Raw genomic sequence first — 23,824 nt, 5'->3', positions numbered from 1 at the left:
CATAATCACTTGTGCTGACCTTACTGCAATGTTGTCTTGCTTTAATGGGTCGTTCACAATCTTACAGTAAATAGATGTAACAATTTTGAGGTGAAAAAAAAATGTCGGATCAAATAATTGCATGTATTTAGAAATAAAAGAGTATACTTTACGCAGGTTCTTTTGCCCAGCCATCCAAACTTTCATTAAGAGGGATGTTCTCTGAATTGAAGCAACAGCACGTCATACATCTCACAAGCGTTCTTCACTAAACCTTCTAATGGCACTAAGAAACAGGCCAACCTAGACACAGTAAGGTTAAAAGCAGACCAATCTAGGTTGGAACTTGCAAATAAACATGCAGCCTTAGAACAGAGAGATGAACGTGACAAGAGATAATGAATGAAACTTTAGCTAGGCTGGCTTCAGAAGCAGAGATTGAAGTGGCAGGTACGGCACCAAGGCTAACAGCAGGTAAGCTCTCCCAAGTAACAAAGCATCTAATAAAGAAAAGACAAAGAATGTGTCGAACTCAAGAGATCAAATATAATTCGCGGAACAGTCAAAACTAATCAACAAGGAAAAAATAAAGGATATTCGAAATTATCATGTAAGACTGAAGAAGCAGTAAAAATGGGCGCAGGGTAATATCATCAGAAATCTGGAAGATGTAGCAAAAGCAGCGGAAGAATTCCATACTGACCTGCACAGTACCCACAGCAGTCAAGCTAGTCCCATTTGATGTAGTGAGGAACAGGTCAGAAAGGCTCTTTCTATAGCTTGCGATGAAGTTAAAAGAGCCTTGTAAAACATGAAATGTGGAAAAGCGGCAGGAGACGACGGAATAACAGTCGATTTAATCAAAGATGGAGAAGATATAATGCTTGAAAACTGACAGCCCTTTATACGAACTGTCACACGACTTCAAGGGTCCAAGAGAGCTTAAAAAATGACAACATTATGCTAACCAACAAAAAAGGAAGACGTTAAAGAATTGAAAACATAGGCGCATTCGCTTACTGCCAATACGATATAAAATATTGACCAAGATAATTTCCAATAGAGGGCACAGGCTGGCTTCACGAAGTGATACTGTACATTGGATCACATCCATGTCATCAATCAGGTAATCGAGAAATCCGCTGAGTGCAACCAGCCTCTCTATGTGGCTTTCATGGGTTACGTAACACCATTTGATTCAAAAGAAATAACAGCAGTCATAGAGGCATTACGTAATCGAGGGGTACAGGAGGTTTCCATGAACATCTTTCAATATGTCTAAAAAGATTCCTTAGCTACTTTAATCGTCCACAAGAAAAGTAGGAAGATACCTATACAGAAAGGGGTCAGACAAGGAGACAGAATCTCTCCAATGCTTGGTTAGAAGAAGCATGCAAGCTATTAAATTGGGTAGGTGTGAGAGTGAGGATCATCGGCGAAAATCTCAGTGACATTCGGTTTGCAGATGACATTGTCCTGTTCAGCAACACTGGACACGAGTTGCAACAAATGATTGAAGTCTTTAAACGAGAAAGTGTGAGAGTGGGGTTGAAGATTTATATGCAGAAGTCAAAGTTAATGATCAATAGCTGGGCAAGGAAACAAGTCTCGAGGAAAACCAGTCAGCCTCTAGAGTCTGCGAAGCAATACGTTTACCTAGGTCGATTACTCACACGGGACCCTAACCATGAGAAGGAAATTGATAGATGAATAAAAATGGGCTGTATCACATACGGCGTACATTGTGAGCTCCTGACTGGAAGCTTAACATTATTGCTGAAAAGGGAAGGTTTAAAATCACTGAATTTTACCAGTGCTGACATATGAAGCAGACTTGGAGACTGAAAAAGAAGCTTGAGAGCAAGTTAAGGACCGCGCATAGAGCGATGGTACGAAGAATGATAGGCGTAACGATTAGAGACAGGAAGGTAGCGGTGCGGATCAGAGAGCAAACGGGGATAGCCGATATTCTAGCTGACATTAGGAGAAAGAAATTGTGCTGGGCAGGTCATGTAATGCGTAGATTAGATAACCGCTGGACAATTAGGGTTAAAGAATGGGTCCCAAGAGAAGGTTAGCGCAGTCGAGGATTACAGAAGACTAGGTGGGGCGATGAAATGAGGAAATTCGCAGGTGCTAGCTGAAATCGGTTGGCGCAGGCGAGGAGCAATTAGCGTACATTATGGTAAGTACTTAGCGCAAGAAAAATGAAATGAAGCAGCATTTCAGGATGCTACGCTTCTTGTGCCACACCTGCACATACCCACCGGATTTGGAGCCAAGGAGGGTCCACAGTTAAGCAGCGCGTGCCGTATGGCTAAATCAAAGGAACTCGAAGTAAATCGAGGAGTTCATTCAACATAATGTCTTATCCCATTAAGAGGTCAGTGCGCTTTTGCGATACATGTGGCCCGACGTTAAATTTTAATGATTTATGAAGTAACCTATTGTTCGCACTACGCCGAACAGAGGTGTTCTTACTCACGCTACTTTGTAAGTCTGCACACAAGGGTTATGTAAGCACATTTGGTGGTAAAACCATTCAGCACGCCTGCAAGATTCATGTATATCTTTTTTTCGCTAATAACGAAAGAAAAAGAAAACTGGAGCCCTGAAATTAAAATACATCGTTATAGGTGAATGAGTTGCCCTGATGAGCATCATTTGCAATAAAGACCAGCGTATTTCACTCAAATTGAACTAACTTGTTGCCTTCTTATAGTTACAGACTTTACGCACATGTTTTATTCGAAGTTAGAGAATCGTCGTAAAAATTGAAGTTTCAGTTTTTTACATTTCAAAATGGTCATATAGGCAGAAATAACTGCCGGCGCATCATTCGTTCAATTTGCTTGATTATACGCACCCGGCACCGGGAAACGCAGCTCTCTTTCGAACGTGTTTGTGACGTAAAGGTGTGGCGTATATTGAAGATGACGCTGCACTTCTCTCTTACCACGTGCTCATTACGATTGGCCATGTGCGCAACTCGTGATTGGACGCGTAGCCACTTCAACAGCGGGGGTGCGCTTTATCCCGCGGTACGCAGAAACTTTATTTCGCTAGGCCCTACTACGTCACAGGGGGGTTGTACCGTGAACGCAGGGGTGTCGCCTGCAGGCGTAATCCCGCAAATATAATGAGTAATTTGACTCCAATATTTCATGTCTACATGGTCATCCTGAGGTATAGTAACACGAAACAAGACTCACGATGATTTCCTTCAAGTTTGTAATACAAGCAAGGGCCGTAAAGCTTGTAACTAAGAAGATAATTATTGTCATTAAATTAGTTAATGAATGTACTGCGTCAGTTTCTCGTGCATATAATTTCCGCCTGAGCAAATAATTCATCTTCAGTGACGTGCTTCGAGTAAGCTTTATGGGCTTTTGTAAGGGCAAAAAAAAAAAACTGTTCGAATGAAAAGTAACTGCAGTGAACATTCCCACATAAATTTATCCGCAATGATATGCACCGTCCCTGCAAGCAGACAACAGCAGCAGCCACGCGAAACCCGGGAGGGTAGGCAAGGAAAGCTTAGCTTCGAAACGTGCCGCCCACTTTTGCTCGCAAAAAAAAAGAGCAAATAAGAGGAAGAAAGGAGGGATAACATTTTCCATGGAAGCATGCTAGCACAATTCGTAAGTTTCTGGGTTCATGCAGGGCAATAACATAAGCAGTGGCGTGTGCGGTCGATGGAAACACCAGGATCCAGACTCTTGCCGGAGAGGCTCCTTGGCTCCGGAGAGGCTCCTATCTGAGTCGGTGCAGGTCACCTGGGGGACGTAACCATATTGCGGCTCACGCGCACAGTGTAGCCCGGACGCAAGTTCTCTGAAACGACGGCGAGACCGCAGTGCACGCTTGGGAAATGCGGACGCTACTGCATCAAGCTTACTTATACGCCTAAGCAGCCGTGCTGAGGTCGCTCCTCTCGGTTTCAGACAACCTCCGTGGAGTGCGCGTTCCTTTTCTTGATGCTATGGCACGGCACTCGCCGGATAAACCTTAATACCTTATTTGTTCTTACTAAGCGCATTAAAATATCAAGAGTAGAAAACAGATTGTTATATGTGGCGTTTTTAGGCACTACAGACGCGCATGACAACGTGGACGGCAACATTTTGTGGGATATTCTGGAAGGGGAAGGCCTAGGCGAAGATTGTCTACAGCTTTAATTTTACCTAGAAAATACCGTTTGCGTTGAATTCGAAGGGATGAGGAGCGAGAAGAAAGTTTATATTAACAAGAGACTGAGTCAGGGGGGCCCTTTATCCCCACGACTGTTTATGATGTACATGGTGAGGATAGAGAAGGCGCTAGAAGTAATATCATGCTTAACCTCTCATACAAACAGGCGGGCACAGTAGTAGAGCAGCACCTTCCAGGTTTATTTTACGTGGATGAGATTGTGTTGCTAGCTAACAAGCAGATTTATTTGCAACGCATCGCTGATATTTGTGGACAGGAAAGCGAGAATTAGGGTTTTAAATTTGGCGTTAGAAAATGAGGGGTGTTCAATGAAAACAGTGAACAGACCGGCCAATACAGGGCAAGGAAATACCTCGGGTAAAAGAACATAAATACCTTGGTATATGGATAAATGAAGGCAAGAGATATGCGGGAACACAGGAAAAAAACAATAACAGCAAAGGGCAAGAGAAATGCAGCAATAATGAAGCACAGAGCGTTATGGGGATACAATAGGTACAAGGTTATCCGGGATATGTGGAAAAGTATAATGGTTCCAGGACTGGCATTTGGAAGTGCGGTTGTTTGCTTGAAATCAGGGGTACAATCAGGACTCGATGGGAACCAAAGGTTAGTGGGACGCCTCACATTGGGCGCTCACGGGTATACTACAAATGAAGCTATGCAGGGTTTTATGGGCTGGACAAGTTTTGAAGTGAGGGAAGCTCACAGTAAAATTGCCTATGAAGAACGAGTGAGGAATATGGAAGAAAGTAAATGGGCTGGAAGATCGTTAGGTATTTGTGCAGGAAAAAACATTGAGTTACAGTGCAGGAAAAGAACTAGGAAGCGTACAAGCAAGTATGCGGCCTGTAGGGACAGTAACATAGCAACAAAGAATGTCATTTGGAAAAACAGAGAGGCTGAAATAATCTCATGGGTGGCGGCAATGGAAAAAGAAACCTGCCATTAGTAAACTACTCAAGAGTGAAAAAAAGGAAATCAGGAAAGAAACAATTTATAATAACTCAAAGGGAAGCTCATTACTTTGGAAACGAGATTAGTATGCCTTAGAACACGTACTTATAAAGCGAGATATAAGAAGGAAGAAGAAGCATGTGCTTGCTGCGGTAAAGCTAGGGAAATGATGGAGCATCTTATATTAGAACGTAAAGATATCTGCCTATCGTTCGATTTAGGCACCACTGGCATACTTGAAGCCCTTGGGGGAAAATAAACTTGTCCGCTATAGAGATGAGTAAGGGACGATTGTAAGATTGGTGGAAGAAAAGTAGGGAAACGACAAAGAGCAGAGACGTACGAAAACAAAGTTCACAATAGGGCGTCAGAAAATTTGGTTATGGGGAATTCATCCTGCGTTTCTCTTTCGTGTCTTTTTTTCTTTTTTTCTTTTTTTAAGCTAGGTAAGACATTAGGCTGTATAATAGCAAGAGCTTGGTGAGGCAACCCGCGGCCCCGTTCCAATGAGGAGGCTCATAACATCCATCCATCTAGCAAAGCTTCACACGCGTATGATGATGATAAGCAAGAGGACGGCTTAAGCTCACCAACGTGTTTCCGCGGGATGGCGCCCAGACCGAAAACAGCACAAAGTCCGTCATCTGCTTCTGCTCCGCGGTATTTCCCGAGTGTAATATTGGCAGCCATACGGCTTGCGCACTTCGTCAATCTTTTCTTCTCACGTGCGCTGCTTCTGGTTTATGTCTCCTTTTCAGTCGGCAGTGACCATATGCATTACTCGATAAGCTTTCAATAAACAGCGTTAACGAGCACATTTATCTTACCACCATACAGCAATCCGTTGCAGCCTACTTACCACCCGTACCTTTCTTTCTGTTTAGTTCGAATAGTTCAATTATGGAAAACCACCTAGCCTAGCAATCAACTCTTCTAGAATACATGTATCTTGTGACAAACGACACTGTTCCTTGTTTTTCTTTCTTTCTTCAGGTGAATTTCTGAAAGAGTCAGGAATTGCTTCCGTGAGTAATTGCAATGTCAAGTTAGCTAGTTAAAACAATTAACAAAATTATAATTTTTATTTCGGGGAACCTGCTTCAATTCGGAAATTGAAGCCAAGCAGTATAGTGACGCCATGCGTACTTAGCCAAATTCCAAAGACCGGCACCTCTTCTGAAATATAGGTTCTCGAAATTTCGCGATGTACCAGGCACAAGCGGCGTACCTGTTCGCTATGCAAAAGTAAGCAATACAAGGTTTTGGGTTAACCTGGCGTCGTGATGTGATTTTACAGTCATTCTGCAAATGTGCTGCGCTCACATATAAGCATGATTATCGCTTACTCTAGAGAACGTTGCGGCTTTTGCTCTCCACTGCATCGGACATCAAACAACTTCTCCTCACACAGCAACATCGTGATAAGATTTAGTATGCATAAATCACCTATAGGAAAAGAATGGACCTCACCAGATTCAACCCAATGGCGCGTTCAAACCATTGAGACACGTGTAGTACAGAATACAGTGAACGTTGTTCAGGGCAATTTTATCGTGTAATAATTAACTGCCAGGAAATATATTCCTTACGAGAGCAAACACAACTTTTTGTGTATGACTGCTTGCTCTGCGACCGCGATGTACACTTTTCCACGCCCCCCCTCCCCCACCCCCTTCCCTTTACCCCCCTCCGTAACGCTGAAACATCGTTACGCCTCCTGTCAGTGCTTGTTGATGGCTTGTTTCTTGTCTTATTTTCCTAGAGCGAACTGCACCGCACCAATTTCTCGTACCATCTTCTTGCGAGCCTATAATAGGATCGTCGGATGGTGTATATTTGAAATCGACTATAGCGACTTGAAATTTGGTGTTGAAATAAAAAAACAGAAGAAAAGAACAAAATAAAAAACAGGATGCCAACGAAAGCGCCTTTGTTGTTGAGAGGTGGTGTGTCATTGTGTCGTTTGCAGCACAGGACATTGAACCATTTCCACTCTCTAACTATTGCCTCCACTTGTTGCTTCGGCAAAATGATTGGGAACACAAACCAGCAATGGTTAGAATATTAATATGCAGAAAACTAATTCACTATTCATATACCTTCATATATCATACCGTCATCACTCGATGCTGAAATCCGCCTATGCCAAATCGTAGCACGGACGTCTGAAGTGGTTAACAACGCATGAAACCCGCCCCACATTGAGGCTTTATTACCGGCGTCTAACGGCGTTGTATCTCTCGGCGCCGTCGCAGGAACGGTGCTCTAGAGAGGGTGCCCAGCCACGCGAGAAGCATGCAGACAAGCGTCAGCCGAGCGCAGCACAATGTAACCGGAGGGATTAATCCGACGCCGTGTGTCACGTCAATCATGTGACCTATGGAAATATTCCTGATTATAGTTTTTATGCTTTAATTATAGTTCTAGGACACAAAAATATTCAAGGCAGTGGGCAGGAAGGTACAAGTGGCTGCTTTCGCAGGCGGCCCCGCCGCACCGCCGACAACGCTTTCACCCCGCGGTGCCGCGCAGCGAGATCAGAGGTACCAACATTGTCTAATCCCGCCATGTTTTCAAGTTTGGTAATGGCGGCATTTTGAGCCAATAAGAGGCGCCATCGTGGGCCTCTCTCTGATTGTACCTCTTCGATTTCTGTACTTCTGGCTTCTCGCGGGCTGCCAGAGCCAACCAGAGCACCTTTGTTTTTCGCGAGTCTCTACGCGCACCGCACGGTGAACTTACCGTATTATCGCGATTCTAAGCACCCCCCCCCCCCCCCCCCCCCGATTCTAAGCACCCCCCTCTCTTTTCGCGAAAAAATTGGGAAAAAAGGTTTGCATGCGAATCTAAGCACCCCCCCTATTCTTTATGAAGACCGCGTAGCCAAGACCGCCAAGCACGCTTGCTCGCTCTGTCATCGAGCCGGAGCCGTCGGAGTCCCGAGGTGGAACGGCGTCCGCGGCGCGATCTTGCCGCACAGCCGGACTGCAGAGCCGCGCGGACTCGTGAGTGGCAGTGATAGTGACTAAGCATCCGACGAAAACGATGGGCTCATGGTCTGCACCGATCTTTCTTTTGGATGTTTGCGAAATAAAATTTTATTTCTCGCACCCGTCTCGTCGTGATGTTGCAGCGAAAAGGAGGAGGGGGGTCATTCTAGATTCCTTGAATCTAAGCACCCCCCCCCCCTCACTTTGGGCATCGCGATCATGAAAAAAAGGGGGTGCTTAGAATCGAGTAAATACGGTACGTTGCGCGTTCGTTTGTTCTCGGATTGGACGGTTCTGGCTATACCCACGAACTCCCAGAACCAGTCAGCACGATTTTGGTCTGGCTGAGTCTTGGCTTCTGTCTGGCCAGCAGACGACAAATAAGAGTCGACGAGTGTCCAGTGCCATCTTTGTGGGCACTTGGCGGATTCCAGTACGAACCCTTAAGGACCTTTGACTCGCTCAGCTAACTAATGTACGGTTCGGTTTTCAATACTTCTAGCGTTATCTTATAACATTCTAACCTACCTTTCTGTCTTGCGAGGCGGTGTGATATGAGCGGCAGTGGGCATTTGAAGTTTTTTTATGAATTTTCTTTACGTGAACAGCCTGCTGCGCTCTCATGCGTGCATGCTAACGTGTAGTGTTCAACGCAATTTGCAGACGTCGCTTATTTCCGTACGTTGCGGTGCTGTATAGGTTCATTTTCGCCTTGTGTTATCCATTTTCAGATATCTCACGTATAAGCGGTCATATGTCCTTTTTTCTGCCATTCGTGAATTCTGTCGCAGCTAGTGAGCGCTCGCTCCGTCTCTGTTGCATGTTCGGCCGGGTGCCGTCGAAACCGATGTTGCCGATTTAGTCTAACTAGTCCATTGATGCTAATGTAATGTACAGGTTTACTAATGACAAACTGGTCTATATAACCGCATGTACTTCAGTTTATTGCTCTCATGATCGACCAATGCTGTTTTTTGTGTGATGCTTTTCGCTAGTCACAGACGGCGTGTATTTTCGGATGCCAGCCGCAGCCTGAGCTCCTTCAGCGCAGGTGCAGAAGAGGAGCACCATCAGCCGAAACTGCTTTCTGGAATCGAACCACTAGCTCGGCGGCACTCACTTTCATGCGCATAACACGTATATAATATCCTGCTTTTACGCGCCTTGTCGAATATGATGTGACTGAACGTCAGCTCATCAACGCCTGTGGGTAAGGGAATCGCTCCGAGTAGGCATCCTCGAGCGATCGCTATATGGGATACGATCACTTATGCGGGATTTCGTGTCTTGGCATCAGACGTAGAGGTTGTTTGCTGCTCAAGGTGTGCAGAGAGAGAGGTTGGCCGAGTGCGCGTCCTGTGATAAGTCGCGTTCATTTTCGTGAAAGTGGTCGTATCCTTATTTATGTAACACTTACGTAACACTCTTATGTAGCTCGTTTAAAACAGCAGAAATATGGTTCGGGAATTTTCCACGACGACCTGCAATCCTCTGATAGATAATGTTTCTCTAATTATAACACTTGATAAGTTAATTAATCGATAATAACTAATTATGCAATTAGGCGATATACAAGAAATGTCTAACTAGCTCGAAGCGACGGCAAACCGCATTACCTTGGTTCTGTCCGTCTACGTGGCATTCGTATATATTTTTTAATATTTTGGCACAAGTTATATGGCACGCCCTGTATATTTCTTAGCTGGCGACGTATAAATGGGCCGACTACGCCGAGCGGGCGCCGGCTGCTGCCGTGCCGGTAACGTGTTTTCGTTTATTCCGTGGCCAGCGGTACCGGTGTTCGATTTTCCAACATTCGTGTTGTCTTGGGCGCAGAGTTTCATGCAATGATTACTAAAGGGAACTCTGGCACCTGTGTCTACGGGAGCTGCAAGCAGGTTAGTTTAGCCAACATGGCAATGAGGGGCAGTGCATGGATTTGCGTAAACTTCCTCCTTCTGCTTTAATTCAAATGCCTTCGTGACTTTGTAAACTCGTAATATTCAACAAAATAGTGTGTAATAAGTAATCAAAAAATAGTAATAACATTGTCCGACGGAAAGATTCCAACACAGGACCTCTAGCACAGAATACTGAAAACACGGAAGCATGCGTCCTGAAACGCCACAGACGCATACGACGACAAGCGGCATCGAACGCCCTTATGTGTTTCTCGCGGGCAAGCCAGTGCGTTGAGACGCTAGGCGCATTTCTATTTGGCCACCTCAACAGAGTGAACCGCTCCAATTAGCAGCGAGTGTGCGTATATTCACGTAGTTTTCTACAGTAAGAAAAGTAAATGCTGTTTTACGGAAGCGTTTACAGGCCGCCATTTTGGTCTGTTAACGCTGCTGCTTTTTATTTTTAACGAAACGTACGCGTTACTACGTCCAATTCGCAAGCATTAAGCGAGAAAGAGAGATAGTAAAGAGATAGTAGGCAGGGAGGTCAACCACATGAGCGTCCAATTTGCTACCCTACGCTGGGGAAAGATACAGGGGAACAAAAAGAGGAAAGCGGGATAGAGGGAACACTGTGTGTGCATGCAGAAAAGCGCCTGGAAATCAGTCAAGTCCAAGCATGTGCCCCGCCGATACATTAGGCTGCCGTCATTCTGCCGTCTGAAGCTAATCTTGGCGCTTCCCCATAGCTGCTGATGCACGTTGAAGTCACCTTTGAACACTAAGGACCCACTGGCCGTCAGCAGTATGTTGCAGTACGTGGCATTATATTGTTAAGGTGAAACCGAGCCTTTTTTACTTTAGTGCGAATAGAATGCTTCGGGAGAACCATGATGCCTATTCAAGACTTGCAAATACTGAATTGAGAGCATAAAGCACGTACATTGCACTTGGCACTGATCGAGTGTCCAGGTGTTCGAAGAGCAGTCGAAAACTATTCATCAAAGAGCGGAGCATCATAACCACTTGCCGGTCTTCGGGTAATTTGTCAGAAACCCGCGCTGTGCACTCTACAGCGCTGCTCAGTGGTATCCCTTGACGCGGCTGCGGCTCCGGCTGTGGCATTGGCTGTGGTATCGGCTGCGGCTTCGGTTGTGACTTCCGCTGTGGCTCTGGCTTTGGCTGTGGCTTTAGTAGTGGGGGCCAAGTTGTATGGGTCTCTGCTATGACCTTATCAGATTTAGATTCGATTCCGCCAAGTCTAGGGGGCATAGGAGGAGGTGTCAGATCGGGTGTACTCTTCACAGAGCCATCAGCGCTCTTTGGCGGGAGCGTCGCTGTGCTGGGGACGTCGCTTTCTAACGGCCGCAACAGCTTCCCGACGAGGCGAGCCGTCTATCACCATCTGCTTCGAGACCGTCTTTTCCTTCATCATTTTGGGGCAGTCCTTCGATGAAGCATTATCGGATTCAAGGCAATTGGTGCATTTGAGAACCATGGCTGCACAAGGGTCTGCAGCGTGGGGCTCACTGCAGCGTGAGCAAACTCTCATGTTCTCGCACAAGGGGCTCACTTGTCCAAGCCTCTTACATTTGCGGTATTGAAGGAGCTTTGGGATAAATAGTCGCACACGGCACCTAAAGTGGCCCACCTTGACGTGCGCAGGGGGAGTCTCGCCCTTGAAGGTTATTTTCACACAGCAGGATGTGCCATGGCGATATACATGGGTTATGGTGACGCCATCAACGACAGGTGTCACTCGAATCGGCAAGTCAGCGCTGGAGATGGAGACGCCCATGCCGTAGATGGCACCAGTAGTGGAACCATTGTCCAGGGGTATGTTCGAGCGGACATTTATGCCGCCCAGTTCTGTAAATTTACTCGAATTTCTCTGCGTAGTCTCATGTGTGACGTCAATAGTCAACACATTTTTTTCGTGGGTTGACTCTAACGTCTGTAATTTGATCAGGCGCCACCGCTTCAAGTTGCACCGAGACAGTCTGTTGAGTGGCCAAGGTTGTCGGTAGCGAGTTCTGGTACAAATAGAACTTTATTGCCTGCGGTATTCCGAGTTGGTCCTACCATTGGCGTGCTCAAAGACATGGTTGCACTAGTGGTGTGTCTGTGCTTCGTCTTGCAGCTCCGCACAAGCTGGAAGACGTCATCAAAAAAGTCCTCACTGCTGAGCGAGTATACACTGGTGTATACTCGGTGTCGCTCTGGAGGCCGGTCCTCTTGCTAGACGCAGCCGCCGCTGTAGCCGCCATCCACGGGAGAGGCACAGGGACAACTTTCCTCCGCGCCACGAACAATGGCGGCTCTCCAAGATGTACGCAGAAATCAGGAGAAAACTGTTGATCTAGAGAAATAGCGTCCTGGCTCGCAGACAATTCGTCTGTGAACGAAATCATTGTATAAATACGTACAGCGATCCTGCACAATGTAACTTAACTTCATTTCTTTCAAACTTAGAAATTGTTTGTGCGACAGCCCAAGACGGGGGCGCGTATGAATCGAATGTAAAATTGTCTATAGGCTACTGTGAAAATTAGGACAATGAAGGACAATTAAACAAAGCAACAAGAGCGTCTGAATCCACTAGCAGTATATTCAGACAAATCCACGTATAGTGGTATTGCCTTGATACGCTGCTGCATAATATGTTTTGGGATATTACTTTCTTTTTTTCTTTTCCATGGCAATTTCCCATAAGAGCAATGCATTTTCATACGGTTATTGCGATCGTGTTTTCACTTCAACTTGAATAATGCAACTGCTGAAGAGGGTTTTTATTGATACTTCTAAAGCTGACAGCTTTATATTCCAGTGAAATAGCTTAAGAACATTCCAACGACCCACAAATAACGTGTTAAGCCCTAGCCAGACTAACGGAACAGCGAGCGCGGCACGCCGCTGGCGGTAAAATGCTGCTGCGGCGGTGCGGACAAAACAACTGGCGGTGCACCGCTGCTCACTTGAAAGAAGAAAAACCCACCTCTTTGTTTAACTTCCAGAAGAATTTTGTACGTGAAATGAAAATAAGAGAGATAGATAAAAGAAAGGCACGGATGTCAACCAGGCAAGAGTCCGGTTGGCTACTCTGCGCTGGGGGAAGGGAGCAGGCGATTACACAGAAGGGAGAGAGACATGGGGGTAGAGAGACGTACACGAACAGCACTGCAGAATCAAAGGCACTCGCACAAGCCAGGCATTCTCAGAAAGCACAGAAATGCCTTTAGTGCCTTCTGAGCCAGTGATCGGTGGGGACGGTGTTCTAATATTGTCTGTTCACTCAGCAAATGATCCTCTAGTTTCCTAAATGCGTTGGATTGTGCTTCAACTTGAGGACAGTGGTAAAATAGGTGATCAACGCTCTCCTCACAGCCGCAGACATCACATGCAGGACTGTCAGCAATTCTAATGAGTGTTGAATAAGCTTTCGTGAAGGCAATTCCCAACCACAAACGACACAGTAGAGGCGCTTCGCGTCGGTGCAGTCCGGCCGGAGGTCTGAGTTGCAGCGAAGGGTTGAGTCTGTGCAGTCTGGTGCACCTTGTATGTGCGGTGTTCCACCCAGCTAACGCGAGTGTGCGTGCTGGAACGCAAAGCTGTTTTGCAGCGTCTGTGCTTGAGAGGAATGGGGACGCAGTGGTCTTCTTGGTTTGATGTCTGAGCTGCCTTAGGTGCGTCATAATTTCCTATAATGCCGCAATGGCTTGGTATCCTTTCAAAAGTAATATCATGACATTTTTCTCTCCAATAATGCATGAGTTTCACGATTTAGCAAGTCAATTGATCGAGAGTTCCATGTCGGAGAAATGACTGTAGACATTGTAATGCGGGCCTTGGATCGCAGAAGAGTGCCAATTTTTCACGACTCTCTGTGTTGATCACATGAAGAGCATCGCAGAGAGCCGCCAGCTCTAGAGCTGTAAACGTAGTGATACGGGAAGACAGGAACCGTTGGGTCATTCTCCTTGTTGGTATAACTACAGCGTCACCGGAACTGGTTGATATTGTTGAGCCATCAGTATAAACTTGTATGCAGTCACTGTATTTCAAGTAGAAGAGGAGCAAAGTAAGTTGCTTGAAAGCTGATGACGGCAAGTCCAAATTCTTCTGAAGCCCTGGGATTCTTAGGTTTACATGATTACGGCTCACACACCACTGACGAATCGAAGGTCTTGCAGCAGATGTGCACCCTGAAGTAAGAGAGGTACAATGCGCTAAAACAGTTGTACTGAATGTCTTGTGGGACCTTTTTACAGGGAGACTTGCGAGGTGGTGGGTGGGGGTCCGGGCGAATTATCTTATATACACACGCGTTTCAATGGTAATGTGTGTTCTGATGGTGTAATCTTGAGCGATTGCAATAACTTCTGCCATTGACGCCATCCATGGTAGACCAAGGCATATCCTGAGGGCATGGGCTTGAATACCTTGGATAGTATTTAGGCTGGTACTGCAGGTGATCGAGATGGCCGGCAGGCTATACCAGATGATTCCAACAAAGAGGACCCTCTACGATTGAATCATAGATTGTATTGACACTCCCCAGGTCTTTCCCGCTAGGAACCTAAACATACGGCCAACTCCCGTTAGTCGTTTTTTTTACATATTCACATGAGGGGTCCAGGTGAAATTTCTGTGAATAACCACCCCTAAAGATATGTGACTTGTGCTGTACGAGATAAGCTGTCTGTCGACGGATATCAGTTATGCAGACATTGGTTTCCTTGTAAATACCACCACTGCGCAACTTTCTTCTGATATTTGAAGTCCTTGTTCCCGAAGGTACGATGATGTTAAAGTACCTGCCTTCTGAAGCCGCGCGCGAAGCTGAAATCGTGTCACATCCGACGTCCAAATAAAGATGTCGTCCCCATAGATAGAGAGCTGCACGGTGCATGGAAAGATGTCAGCGAGCCCGATGAGTGTTAAATTGAAGAGCGTTGGCCTCAGTACTCCACTTTGAGGGACACCATGGTCACTGTAATGCTGGGGGGTTGGTCCATCCTCGGTAAATATGAAAAATTATGTTCTTTATAGGTAGCTACTAATCCAGAAACAGATCTTGCCGCCACGTCCTACTGCTTCTAGCGTGCAGAAAATCGCTTCATGCGTTGCGTTATCATATGCTCCCATAACATCCAGAAATAGGGCAGCAGATAATCTTTTGCAGGATTTCTGGTGCTCGGTGTGCGTCATCAAGTCGATAACGTTGTCTATGGAAGAGCCGCCATGTCTCAAACCTGCCATTGCGTCTGGATAGACCTCGCAATGTTCGAGGTACCATTCTAATCGCGCTAGAGCCATTCTCTCCATTAGTTTTCCGATGCAGCTAACAAGCGCATTCGGTCGCTATGGTGCAATGTCTACAGGTGACTTGCCAGGCTTGAGCAGTGGAATTAGGCGACTTGTCTTCCATTCCTATGGAACCGTGCCTGTCTGCCAAGAGCTGTTTGACAAGTGAAGAAGCGCTTTCCTAGCCCCTTAGCCAAGACTGCATAGGGCATAATAGGTTATACCGACGGGACCTGGTCATGATGAACGCTTGCACAAGGCAAGTGCAGCTTCAAGTTGGTCCATAGTGAAAGGACTGTCCATGCGGGGGTCGTGTGAAATCGGTGAGGGATCGAGCGTCCATGGTCCAGCGGTACTAGTTTCGCCAGCAATCCTCCTGCAGAAATCGTCAGCGCTGTCGAAATCTTTGCATTCTTGGTAAAGGGCCAAAGATTTGAAAGGTGGTGTTGCTGAGGGGTTCCACAGACACCACGAACAGTTCTCCATATGAGAGACAAATGTTTTCTTGGACCCCAAAAGCTCGCAGAACGTCAACCATCTTTGCGATGCAAGTTTGTCAATGCGACGCTGAATTTTCTTTTGAGTTCGTCTGGCCAACCTCAAGTCATGTACAGACTTCGAGCGACTGTATCTTGGCTCGGCACGGTGACGTATTGCACAAAGCTTCTTTAATTCAATGTCGCTTTCGATGCGTGCAGATGTTCTCGAAAGCGAATGCTTCGCAGCCAGTAGGGCCCCTCTTATAGCGTGCTCTAGGCTAGAGGGTAAGCACTCACGACAGCCGTCTTCCACAATTGATGTGAACATCGGCCAGTCGATACATTGGGTGAAGCCGACTAGCTTGAAGTCCATCAGCCCTTCAATCTTAAGTGAAGAGGTGGCCACTTCCCCGCGTTTAAATATTTGAAAAACCACCTAACCTTTTTGGTGAAGGAGCTTGAAACAATGGTGAGGTCCAGGCAGCTACTGTAGGCAGTTCCTCACAGAAAGGTGGGGCTTCCATCATTTAACAAACATAGCTCTTGTTCGGGGGCAAATGACACTAATCTTCTCCACTCGAGTTTATCTTAGAGCCCCCCAGAGATAACGGTGGGCATTAAAGTCTCCAGTCATCACCAAAGGTTGCGGAGTCAATATCGTGATTCGCTGTAACCGCCCGCAGTCCAGCATTCAGGGCGATATATTGGCTCCAACTACTGTGAAAGTGAGCTTGCCTTTCTTCACTTTTAGACACACGTCCTTGTTTTCATGGTCAAGTGGCACTGGATTACAAACATACGTAAGATCACATCATATGAAAATGGTAATCTTGCTGCATTCTCCATGTGTGGCGGACAAGAATCACTCATAACTGGACTGTCTGATGTGAAATGATAGGGGCTCGCAGATGAAGATAATGGGGAAATGATCCATGAACACAAACTGTCGAAAGTCCGACATGCATGACTTAAGTCATCTATCATTCCGATAAAATATCGAAAAGAAGAAAGTTCAGCGCAAACTGCCGAGCTGTTTCAACGTTTCTGAATAAAAGTGCATTGGCTGCGCTTCGTATGGCGTCGAGTGATGCTGCTCAACATAACATGTTATGCAGTGCAATATCACTCGACGCCACACGAATCTTTGCTTCGGAGTTTGTCACCAAGAACACAGTTCTTTAAATTTTTGGAGGTTGTTTTGGATAATACGACTTTCAAATGATGCGCTTTATTTTCTGTTTCTTGTAAAGGTCATATGAAGGCGATTCCACTGCACTACCAGTCGTTCCCTTGGTTGCTGAATGAATGAACCACCAGAGTTCAGCCTAGTAATTGCAGTAGGAAAGTATATTGTCTTGGGATCCGAGCCCAGGCTACTTACTATCAGGACAGCGACTAGTTGGCTGCGTCTGCTGGCCATACCTCATCGCTTCGGCGTATCACCTTCCTCAGCGTCTACGCCAAGTGACGCCGCTTGACGAAGCGCTGGTAAAAACGCTGAATGTGGAGCGGTCTTAAAAGCCGACGCCGAAAATCCATTGGAATTTTGATCGTTGTGGTTAAGCTTCTCTATACCCTCTGTGAACTTCAGAAAGCTTGTGTCGTTTAACAAGCAAGGAAAAAGCTCCCTTGCATTTTCCGTCTTCACCATCGGAATTCGAAGCATCTGGGTGCCTACGACCGGGAAGCCTTGTCAGCAAAGTTTTTGCATTTCGCGCGACTCCCACGAGAACTTTTCATTCAAAAATTCACCACCTGGCTAAGTAATGTCAGAAATTGGCTTGTTATTACTCTAAAATATGAACCATTTAAAATCAATAATTGAAGAACCAATTATGCCGATTTTAATAAGGCAAAGATTACTTCTTACTTGTAGCGCTTACCGTTCTCAGCATTCAAGAGGTATTTAAACGTAAGTTCTCCCTAGTTAAGCTTAATTTTCCTAACTTGAATAGAAAAGCTGGGGCCACTGATAGTTCATGGCCATTGAGTCCAGGACACATTTATTTCTGAATCTGACCGAAACCACGCCATACCTTTGGCTGCACCGCATGACATGGCTGCGCCCAGCGTGGCTGCTTCAGGAGAAACGAGTACCATTTAGGATCCGTTTGCCTCCTGCAGATAAAGTGAACGGTGTCCTTCATCTCACCTTTGCAGCAAAGTTCGGGCGTCGTTTGAGCGGTCTTTTTTTAATTTGTTCTTGCTATCGTAGGGAAAAAGCACCAGCTTATGGTAACACACAGGCGGCTCGCTATGCTACTCGCTTGGATTGCCGTGGCTTCAGACAACATACGTCAGCATGCGCTGTCGTTCGTTGTAGCTGCTCGCGCCTTGAAACAATTGTAACACTCATTGGCCTACACAACTGCACCAACGCGTCCAAACACATAATCTTACTAGACGCAGCGCTGCGAAATAAACGGGGACATACTTTACAATATGACATTGTCCTGTTCAATAACACAGGAGACGAGCTACAACAAATGATTGAGAACCTTAACAGAGAGTAAAAGTGGGGCTGAAGATTAATGTGCAGAATACAAAGATAATGATTAACAGTCACGCAAAAGAACAGGAGTTCAGGATCGCCATTCAGCTTCTAGAGTCTGTGAATGCGTATGTTCACCTAGGTCACACTCACAGGGAACCCTGATTATGAGAAGGAAATTTAGAGAAGAATAAATATGCGTTGGAGCGCATACGGCAGACACTTTCAGCTCCTGACTGCAAGCTTACCATTACCATTGAAAGTAACCGTTTGCAATCAGTGTATTTTACCGGTGCTTACATAAGAGACAGAAACTTGGAGGCTGACAAAGAAGTTTGAGAGCAAGTTGAAGACCGCGCAAAGATGGAACGACGAATGACAGGCCTAACGATAAGAGACAGGCAGGTAGTGGTGTGGATTAGAGAGCAGGGGGGATAGCCGATATTCTAATTGACATTAAGAGAAAAAAGAATGGAGCTCGGCAGGTCACGCGTTGCGTAGGCTAGATTACCGGTGGACCATTGGGGTAAAGAATGGGTACCAAGAGAACGGAAACACAATCGAGGACGACAGAAGACAAGGTGGGCCGATGATGTTAAGAAATTTGCAGGCGCTAGTTAGGATCGGTTGGCGCAGGACAGGGCTAATTGGAGATCGCAGGGAGGGGCCTTCGTCCTGCAGTGGATATAAATAGGCTGATGTGAATGATGACTGAGAAACACGTGTCTCTCGTTGGACACCCCTTCTTCAAAATGGGTAGAGTGCATGCTACAAACACTACAGGTGTTCAGTTGTGGCACCCATTCTATGTGTGCTTATGACTTCATTTATTTAGGGCCATTGCATGTGTTACGAATATATTTCATCTGTCCGAAGTCCCAGCACTATTGCAAAACTCTTAAAGACGCGGACATGAAACACAGAAACAATGTCAACCCTTTCAGCTCTCTTTTCCTCGTGGAAACTCGCGTTTTTAGAGGATCGCATTAGGCGCCCATTAACGTTCACGGACCGGACAGGCCGCCATTGGAATATGAAGCTGGCAATGTTTAACGCTAGAACGTTATCTAGTGAGGCGAGTCTAGCAGTGCTATTGGAGGAATCATTGGGCAGTAATGGGATATAATAGGGCTCATTGAAGTTAGGAGGCCAAAAGAAGCATATACAGTGCTAAAAAGCGGGCACGTCCTGTGCTACCGGGGCTTAGCGGAGAGACGAGAACTAGGAGTCGGATTCCTGATTAATAAGAATATAGCTGGTAACACACATGAATTCTGTAGCATTAACGAGAGGGTGGCAGGTTTTGTTGTGAAACTTAATAAGATGTACAAAATGAAGGTTGTACAGCTCATGACTGGTCATGTACAGGCCTCTACATCCAGTCTTGATGACCAGGAAGTCGAAAGCTTCTATGAATACGTGGAATTATCGGCGATGGGTAGAGTGAAAACAAAATACACTATATTGATGGGCGACTTCAATGCCAAGGTAAGCAAGAAGCAGGCTAGAGACGAGGCAGTGGGGGAATACGGCATAGGCACTAGGAATAGCAGGGGAGAGTTATTGATAGAGTTTGCGGAACAGAATAATATGTGGATAAGGAATTCTTTCTTCCACAATCGGGATAGCCGAAAGTGGACGTGGAGGAGCCCGAACGGCGAGACTACAAATGAAATAGACGTCATACTCTGCGCTAACCCTGGCACCATACAAGATGTGGATGTGCTTACCAAGGTGCGCTGCAGTGACCATAGCATGGCAAGAACTCCAATTAGCCTAGGCCTGAGGAGGGAAGGGAAGAAACTGGTACATAAGAAGCCGATCAATGAGTTAGCAGTAGGAGGGAAAATAGAGGAATTCCAGATCAAGCTGGCTACAGAACAGGTATCGGGCTTTAACTCAGGAAGAGGACCTTAGTGTTGAAGCAATGAACGACAATCTTGCGGGCATCATTAAGGAGTGTGCAAAAGATGTCGGTGGTAACTCCGTTAGACAGTATACCACTAAGCTATCGCAGGAGACGAAAGATCTGATCAAGAAACGCCAATGCATGAAAGCCTCTAACCCTACAGCTAGAATAGACCTGGCAGAACTTTCCAAGTTAATCAACAAGCGTAAGACAGCTGACATAAGGAAGTATAATATGGATAGAATTGAACATGCTCTCAGGAACGAAGGAAGCCTAAAACAGCGAAGAAGAAACTAGGAATTGGCAAGAATCAGATGCATGCGTTAAGAGACAAAGCCGGCAATATCATTACTAATATGGATGAGATAGTTCAAGTGGCTGAGGAGTTCTATAGAGATTTATACAGTACCAGTGGCACCCACGACAACAACGGAAGAGAGAATAGTCTAGAGGAATTCGAAATCCCCCAGGTAACGCCGGAAGAAGTAAAGAAAGCCTTGGGAGCTATGGAGAGGGGGAAGGCAGCTGGGGAGGATCATGTAACAGCAGATTTGTTGAAGGATGGTGGGCAGATTGTTCTAGAGAAACTGACCACCCTGTATGTGCAATGCCTCATGACCTCGAGCGTACCGGAATCTTGGAAGAACGCTAACATAATCCTAATCCATAAGAAAGGGGACGCCAACGACTTGAAAAATTATAGACCGATCAGCTTACTGTCAGTTGCCTAGAAACTACTTACTAATGTAATCGCTAATAGGATCAGGAACATCTTAGACTTCTGTCAAGCAAAGGACCAGGCAGGATTCCGTAAAGCCTTCTCAACAATAGACCATATTCATGCTATCAATCAGGTGATAGAGGAATGTGCGGAATATAACCCACCCTTATTTATAGCTTTCATTCATTACGAGAAAGCGTTTGATTCTGTCGAAACCTCAGCAGTCATGGAGGCATTACGGAATCGGGGTGTAGACGAGCCGTGTGTAAAAATACTGAAAGATATCTATAGCGGCTCCTCAGTCACCGTAGTCCTCCATAAAGAAAGCAACAAAATCCAAATAAAGAAAGGCGTCAGGGAAGGGAGATACGATATCTCTAATGCTATTCACAGCGTGTTTGCAGGAGGTATTCAGAGACCTGGATTGGGAAGAATTGGGGATAAAAGTTAATGGAGAATTCCTTAGTAACTTGCGATTCGCTGATGATATTGCCTTGCTTAGTAACTGAGGGGACTAATTAGCTTACTAACCTGGAGAGGCAGAACAGAAGAGTGAGTCTAAAAATTAATCTGCAGAAAACTAATGTTAAACAGTCTCGGTAGAGAACAGCAATTTACAATAGGTAGCGAGGCACTGGAAGTGGTAAGGAAATACATCTACTTAGGGCATGTAGTGATGGCAGATCCCGATCATGAGAGGGTAGTAATCAGAAGAGTAAGAATGGGCTGGGGTGCGTTTGGTAGGCATTCTCAGATCATGAACAGCAGGTTGCCCTTATCCCTCAAGAGAAAAGTGTATAATAGCTCTGTCTTACCAGTACTCACCTACGGGCTGAAACCTGGAGGCTTACGAAAAGGGTTCTACCTAAATTGAGGACGACGCAACGAGCTATGGAAAGAATGATGGGTGTAACGTTAAGGGATAAGAATAGAGCAGATTGGGTAAGGGAACAAACGCGAAATAATGACAGCTTAGTTGAAATCAAGAAAAAGAAATGGGCATGGGCAGGACATGTAATGAGGAGGGAAGATAACCGATGGTCATTAAGGGTTACGGACTTGATTCCAAGGGAAGGGAAGCGTAGCAGGGGACGGCAGAAAGTTAGGTGGGCGGATGAGATTAAGAAGTTTGCAGGGACGACATGGCCACAATTTGTACATAACCGGGGTTGTTGGAGAAGTAAGGGAGAGGCCTTTGCCCTGCAGTGGGCGTAACCAGGCTGCTGCTGCTGCTGCTGCTGCTGATGATGATGAACGTTCACAAACTCACGAACCCGACAGAACGGTGCTACACATCCGTTCCGAACCATAAACAAACACTTAGCGATGGGCCCTGATCATACGGGAACTGTAAAATCCTTTGTTATGAGTTTCGATTTCCGATTACACTCAGGAAGATTGTTGCAAGAGAGAATCAAAGCTGGAAAAATGTGCCTAAGGCACCGAGATGCGGTGACTGCCTGAGTGAATAACGGCTCGAAAGGTTGAACACTACACTACATTCCATACACTACTACGCTAAATTCCATCTAGCACTGCTAAGTTAGTTTTATCGATCGAAATGTGAAAGCTCAGAAAGATGAGGTCAGGAATGTTGGATGCCTTGCCTTGAACACGTGTGGGCCTCGTTGATAATTTGTGACAAGTCAAAACTACGCATAATATCAAAAAGAATTTCTGAACAAGGAGAGCGATAACACATGGTCGGCCAGTCGATATGGGGAAGGTTGTAATCCCCAAGAAGGATCAGCCGGGCTTTTTCTACATGAAGTAAAATTAAATTATGGGGTTTTACGGACCAAAACCACTTCCTGATTATGAGGCACGCCGTAGTGGAGGACTCCGGAAATTTCGATCACCTGGCGTTCTTTAACGTGCACCTATATTTAAGAACACGGGTGTTTTCGCATTTCGCCCCCATCGAAATGCGGCCGCCATGGCCGGGATTCAATCCCGCGACCTCCTGCTCAGCAGCCCAACACCATAGCCACTGAGCAACCACGGCGGGTCTACATGAAGTTCCCTATACCCATATAATGATGTCATTGCGCGTTCATCAGTTGAAGGGCTACGGTAAACACAACCGTCGCTGATAGTGGTCGCACCAATACTCAGTTTGCAAAAACGTGCTTCGGCGTTCTCGACTTCTCGTAAGACAGCGAAATATTTTTTTTTATTTATAAGTAAAGCGACTCCTCCCCCCTCGCGTTAATCTGTCTTTGCGCACAATCACATAGTCGGGTGGGACTATTTCTTTGTCCTTTATGTCGTCTGTAAGCCACGTTTGTGTTCTCGCCATGAAGTCAGGCTCTAGGCTGATAAGAACAGGCTCTAGTGCATCAAGCTTATTCAGGATACTACGCACATTTACGTTTGCAAAGGTTATTTGTTTCGTTTTTGGGGCGGCCGGGGGTGTAGGTGTGGTCCAATTTAAGTACTTGCTGTTTTTTTTTTGGCTTTTGCTTGCACTTGTCTGTGCCTTTACAGGTACTCGGCAGTTCTTTTTCTTCATCCCACTGAAACATTTTTCCGTTGTTTCGGACTTTATCATAAACGAGCGCAACCTTTTCACCGGAACCTTTCTTTGATTTTGCACTAACCCACAGCTTTTTGCTTATGTCGCGTACTCGGACAGAGAAGTCTTCACTGATCGCGTATTCAGCATTTTTAAGTTTGCGACAGTTTTTTAGCACAATAACATTTTCACGGAAGTCAAGAAGGTTTAGTATTACAGGCCTGGATTTCTCGGGTGAAAGTTTTCCTAACCTATGAATGCGTTCAATGGCGACGGGTTGAATTTCAAGAATGCTCTAGGCAATGCTTTCATTAAAAGTTTGTTCAAGAGATTCATTTTCTTCTTCTTCATCTTCTCGAATTCCGT

The 23,824-nt window shown here is 45.7% G+C and overlaps 1 protein-coding gene across 2 annotated transcripts in view; it reads left to right on the top strand.

Moving 5' to 3' along the window:
- The window catches only part of LOC135917578 (visual pigment-like receptor peropsin), a 633,033-nt gene that overhangs the window by 291,249 nt on the left and 317,960 nt on the right, over window positions 1-23,824 (top strand). The gene's annotated exons all lie outside the window — the stretch shown is intronic.

Source organism: Dermacentor albipictus, chromosome 5 (assembly GCF_038994185.2).
Source record: "Dermacentor albipictus isolate Rhodes 1998 colony chromosome 5, USDA_Dalb.pri_finalv2, whole genome shotgun sequence".
NCBI lineage: Eukaryota > Metazoa > Arthropoda > Arachnida > Ixodida > Ixodidae > Dermacentor > Dermacentor albipictus.
Note: the sequence above shows the minus strand (reverse complement) of the source record. Positions and strands in the feature narration are given on the sequence as shown.